The sequence below is a fragment of the Macaca fascicularis genome, chromosome 12 (assembly GCF_037993035.2).
Source record: "Macaca fascicularis isolate 582-1 chromosome 12, T2T-MFA8v1.1".
Classification (NCBI taxonomy): Eukaryota; Metazoa; Chordata; class Mammalia; order Primates; family Cercopithecidae; genus Macaca; species Macaca fascicularis.
This window is the reverse complement of record NC_088386.1, coordinates 61,264,317-61,270,316: the sequence shown is the minus strand read 5'-3', so window position 1 is coordinate 61,270,316 and position 6,000 is coordinate 61,264,317.

Below are 6,000 nucleotides of genomic sequence, written 5' to 3'. Positions count from 1 at the left end.
GAACCTAAAAGATATAGGGGTAGTGGTTGCTATCATATCCCTACTTAAGTTATCTTAATGCAGTGACTTGCTCTTGTAGAACACAGATGGATCCTGGGAAATGAGAGTAGATTATTGCAAATTCAATCAAGTGGTCACCTCAATTGCAGTTGCTGTGCCAGATGTAGTATCTTTGCTAGAGTGGGTTAACCAACCTCAGTCACATGGATGAGGTTATGTAAATGGCAAATGTGTTTCTTTCTATTCCAATTAGAAAAAGAGGATCAGAAAGTGTTTGCATGTGCATAGAATGGGCAACAATATATATTTACTTTTGTATTCTGTCGTAATATAGTACAAAGAGATCTCAACTCTCTAGATTTCCAACAGAATACCACTCCTTTATGGTATTATGCTAATTAGGCCAGATGAGCAATAACTTGTCAACATGCTGGTGGCATTGGTGAAACACACACACAGTGGAGGATGGGAGATAAACCCTTTGAAGAGTTAGGAGCCTGCCACACTAATATAGTCTTTAGGCATTCTGTGGTGTGGGGAGTTCAGGATGTCTCTTCCATAGTAAAGATACATTATTACAGGCTGCAACTCCCACCGTGAAAAGAGAAGCACAACACTTGGTAAGCTTCTTTAGGTTCTAGATGTGACAACGTATTTCTCATTCAGGAATACTGCTCTGACCCGTATGTTGGGCAATGTAAAAGGCTGCCAGCTTTGAGTGAGACGTAGAGCAGGGACAATCTCAGTAGGAGGTATTGGTTGCAGTCCACCAAGCCCTGTTGTTGGGTCATGTGAGCCAGCAGACACCACGATATTAGTGGTAGCAGTGGTGGGAAAAGATGCTGTGTGGAGGTTAAGTGCCAGTGGTAGAATCCCAACGTAGGCTATGGGATTAAAGCTTTGCCATTTGTAGCAGTAATGTGTATGCCTTTTGAGAAACAACTCCTGATATATTACTGAAGCCTCATAAGAAATTACGTGCCTGCTATGGGACACCAAGGCACTGCACCTGTAAAACCACGTATCTTAAGGCAGGGCTAGCAGCACTTTATTTTAAGAGGTGGATTCTAGAAGTAGAAAACTTGGATCAAGCATAAATAGGACTGGAAGACACAAAAAAGCTGCATGACAAGATAGTCCCATCTTCCATGTCATTTGCCATCATTTTCCCTGAACCTCTTCCTCAGCTCATCCCTCACTCCATATGGAGGATGCCACATGGCTCACTTCTGGAGGAGGAAAAAGCCTTCAGACTTGGTTTATAGATGGGCTGGTTTAGTAGGTGGATGCCAAACAAGCCAAAAATCTATGGCAGCTACACTGCAATCTTGCTCAGGAGTAGCTCACGGGGCTAGAGAAAAATCCTTAAAATAAGCAGAGCTTTAAGGTCCACTTTGTGATTCTCTTTGTGTGGAAGAATAAATAGGAGCTCTGTTAGAATATATATGGACTGATGGGTAGAAGTGAATAGCCTGGCTCAGGATGCTGAAAGCAGAGATATTAGAAGATTGGGGAATAGGAGGCTTGGAGTATAAGCATGTGAATGACTTGTGAGAGAGGACACAAAGTGTGAAGATCTTTGTGTCACATGTTAACACCTATCAACTAGAGAGCAACCACCACAGAAGACACACTAAACAACAGTGTGGACCTGTGTTGTCCAATATTGTATGCACTAGCCACACATGGCTACTCCAAACTGAAATGTGCTGTAATTGCAAAATACACTGGATTTCAAAGACTTAGTCTTCCAAAAAGGATGTAAAATATCACCAATAATTTTTATATTGATTACATGTTGAAATCTTTGGTATATTGGGTTAAGTGAAATATATTATTAAATTAATTTTATCTTTTTGTTAACTCTTTTTAAGGTGACTATAAGAACACTTAAAATTGCATATGCAGCTCACATTTGTAGCTCACATTATATTTGTTTTTGATAGTATTAATACAGACAGAATAACTTGGCTGTTTGGCAGCAAGCAGCCAGCCTCAGTTATTGGCTACTCCAGGGCTGCTGTGATAGGTACATGGATTGGGTGGCAGTGGGAGCCACGAAGGCTCTCCTTGGGTCCATGAGCATGGCCTGCCACTTACCAAGACTGATAAAGCTCCCGCTGCTGCCAAATGCACAGTTTGCCAGCAACAGAGACGGATGCTGGGCCCTCCATATGCCACTACTCTTCTGGAGCCTAAGCAGACACTTGTTGGCAGATTGATAACATTGGGCCCCTTCCATCTTAAAAGGGCCAGAGATTTTTTTGTGTTTTTATTTGTTGTTTGTTTTAAATAAAAATAGACATATATTCCAAGTATAAGTTTGCCTTTCTTACCTGTAGGGCCTTGGCTAACACCATTATTCAAGGACTTACAGTATATTTGATCTACTCACTTAGGATCCCACATAACATCATATCAGAGCAGGTGAACTAATTTACAGTAAAGGAGGTGTGGCATTGGGCACATGACCATGAGACCCACTGATCATATCACAGACTTCAAAGCTCCTGGCCTGACAGAGCATTGACTGGCCTGTAGAAGGTGCAGTTGAAGTCCAAGTTTGGAGATGACGTTCTGCAAGAATAAGTTACTATCCTCCAGGATCCAGTATAGACATTGAATCAAAAACCTTTACATAATAATATGTCCCCCATAGGAATAACACATGGGTCCAAACTCCATTGGGTGGAAGCAGGAATGGCTCCAGTTAACATGACCCACAGGAGAAAACTGTGGTTCCTATTCCACAACTCTGTAGGGTTAAATGTCTTTGCAGTCTTAGAGGTCCTAGTCCCCAAAGAGGTCACACTTTTATCAGGGGACTAAAGAGTCCCATTGGACTTAAGCTATTGCTACATCCTAGGATTTTTAGGCAAGGAGAAAAAATACCTCACCATCTTGGTAGAGGTATTTGACCTTGATCCTCAGGAAGAGATGGGCCTACTGCTACATAATAGGTGCAGGAAGTAATACTCACTTAGGTGCCTTTTGGCTTTGGGTCACACCACCAAGTAAGCCATTGAGGCTAGCAACTGTGTTTGCTGAAGCCGAGAGGAATGTAGAATTAATAGTGAGAGAGGGAGATGGTCAGTTTTAGCTGTGGCTTTAGGACCAGCCAGAGTGGCAGGAACTGTAATTTATTTTACTAACCTTGCTCCTTTAAGTTTTCCCCAGGGAGAGAGGCCCACCAGAATCCTGAAGGAGTTGTTCCCTGAAATTTAAGTGATGACATGAATTGAGGACCTGAGGGATGGACATGGAAGACACAGAGCTGTTCTACCTTCAAAAATTCCCTTTCAAGGAAGGACTTGTCCCAGATCCTAAGAGTGCTGTCAGAAAAACATCCTCCAACTTTCAGCTCTTTTCGGGCTTTCTCCTCACTGCAGAGTGCCAGCTCATCTCAGAGCACTCCCTTTCTGGGGCGGAAGACATCCAGAGACTGACTGTGGAGTGGCTATATAGGCCCAGCCATTTCAGCCCGCGAGGGGATGACTCAGAGGATCCCTTATCCTCTAGAGCACTCCAGTGGGGTCGGTCTGCATCACAGCCTGATTTCTGTCTTTTCCTAATCTGCTTCCTCCCACTGGCTCCCACAAGAATTGATTCCTCATGGAAATCCTGCATGCTAAACTCCATCTCAGAGTTGTGTGCTTATGGCAAACACAGCCTGAAACACTAGCCTTTCTAAAGCTTCGGTCCTCTCTGTTATTTAGTTCCTTCTCTATATATATTCTCCCTGTAAAATTCTCATTTGCTCCAAATCTCATATCTTTGTCTAAACTCTAGACTTACATTTCCTTCTGTCCATTTGTTATTTTCACTGAGTATCCCAGCATCAATTTAAGCTGTCCAAAATGAACATATCTCTTCCTCCTTATAACATTCTAATTTATGCCGTTGATGTCGATCTTCTTATGTCCTTCTCCATATTCCACCTATGGTATTTTGGCTTATAATTATTTTGTTACCTTTAATCTCTCACATCATAATAGGCTTTCAAATAGCTTTTTCTCTGCTGTAATTACCCACATCTTTCTACCTGCTTGTCTAGAGGGACTCTGCCTGTCTTTTCCCCCAGTGCCTCCTCATTGTAGCACATTCTTGCGCAGGATCCTAAATCAGAGTAGGTTCTCAACTCTTAATTTTTTCTAATGAACAGTGACTGCAATAGTGACTGGAAAGATTTTTACTCCGGCATTTCCATCCTCCCAGACTGTCTGTGCACTGTAGCCACACTGATATTCCACACTGCAAATCACTCTTATTTGATTGATTTTCCTTTTCTAAAATCTTCAGGATTTCCTGAAGGAAATATCCTGATTTCCCTAAGGATATAAGCCAGATTCCTTGGGTTGGTCTTTAAAGCTTTGCACTCTCTAAATTCACTCTCCTCACCTGATTTGTCATTTGTTCCTGAGAGTAAATGATCTGTTCTTAACCAGGTCCTTCTGCCCCCGACCAGAAGAGTGATTTTGTTCTGATCAGCCTTTCCTCAAATTGCTCCATAATGTGGACCATGGGGGTGCCCCTGCTAGTTGAAATTCTCCCTATCTCTCTGAATCTGACACCTTTTCCACGGTTTCAGCCAGCCATCTTTCCCTCATCTGAACTCCTGTACAGGAGTGGACTTTGCATCACTCATTTTTGTACTTTGCATACATCAGTAAATGTATTTTTAAGCATCTACCGTGTTTTAAACACTAAGCTGAATGCTGAGAAGACAGAGAGTAATGAGAAGAGTTTTCTGTTCTCAGGAAGTACTGAGGGGGAGTAGGTGCATAAATAAGCAAGTGCAGTGAGACTCGAAGGGGCTCTGATAATACATGTCTGCTTTGCATAAAACAACAGGCAATCAATTTTCAGGAATACTCGAAGGGCAACATAAAGGAAGGAATATTGGAGTTTTCTCTTGAAAAATAAATAGATGGTCATTAGAATTGTGCTGTCAGGATAGGTTTATGGGGTGTATATTCTTGGCAGAAGAGACAAGCTGAACAGAAGCAGGGAAAAATGGAGTAGCAGGTGAAATCTAAGGAACCGCTCTTGTGGGCAGTGGAGGACATGGGAAGTAAAGGAAGAGCTTGTACCCAGATCTCAGACGACCTTGTGAGGCATTCCAAGGAGTTTCAATTTTGTTTTATTGGCAGTGAGGAGAAAACACCACAAAAGATTTTTAATTCAGTGAATAACATGTTCAAATTTGAGTTTTAGGATGATCGCACAATCATATTATTATTTGCTTTTAAAAATATAGATCCAGTCTCTAAATATAAAACAAGTTGTTGGAAGAAAGTGTGTTGCATATGATAGGAGATTTTAAAAAATTCAATTTTTTTCCTTCATCCTACTGCCAATAAAAGTTAAGTTTTAGTTACTTTAAGTCAGCAGCTTTAAACAGATGGGCATATATATGTACCCATGCGTACGCGTATATTCTAAACATCAAATCACACAGATTCTGCTTTAAGCAAAGCAAAACAAAAATACTACTAAGCAGTTAAGTTAAGGATACTACTTACAAGAGATTGAATTTGTCCTTGTAAAAATATCCTCCAAATTTCATTTACATAGAGAGTTCTCCTCCGGCCCTTGTGTTTGTTTACGCATCATCACTTGATGAAGGGGTTGAATAGCTGAGAAAGTAAAGTGCTATAAGCATCTTCACTTAGGGATGAATCCTAATAAAGTTAACACATCTTTGAAATGACAATGTAATGAACCATTTCACAGGAACTGGCTTCACACACAACTTTTCAAGAATAGTATCTGTTACACAGTGGAAGGGAGGTATCCTTGTGTGTGCTGGGACAGCGTTAAGGGACTGCAGCTCAGGATGTAAGAACAAAGGTTTTACACAACACACAACAGAAATGCAACAGTAGATACAACTTAGAAACCGGTTTTACTCTGCTGCAAACAGATGGACAAGATATTGTACAATATGTAATAAAAAGTACAGCATAATACAAGTGCCACTAATAAAAGAAACTTAAGGAT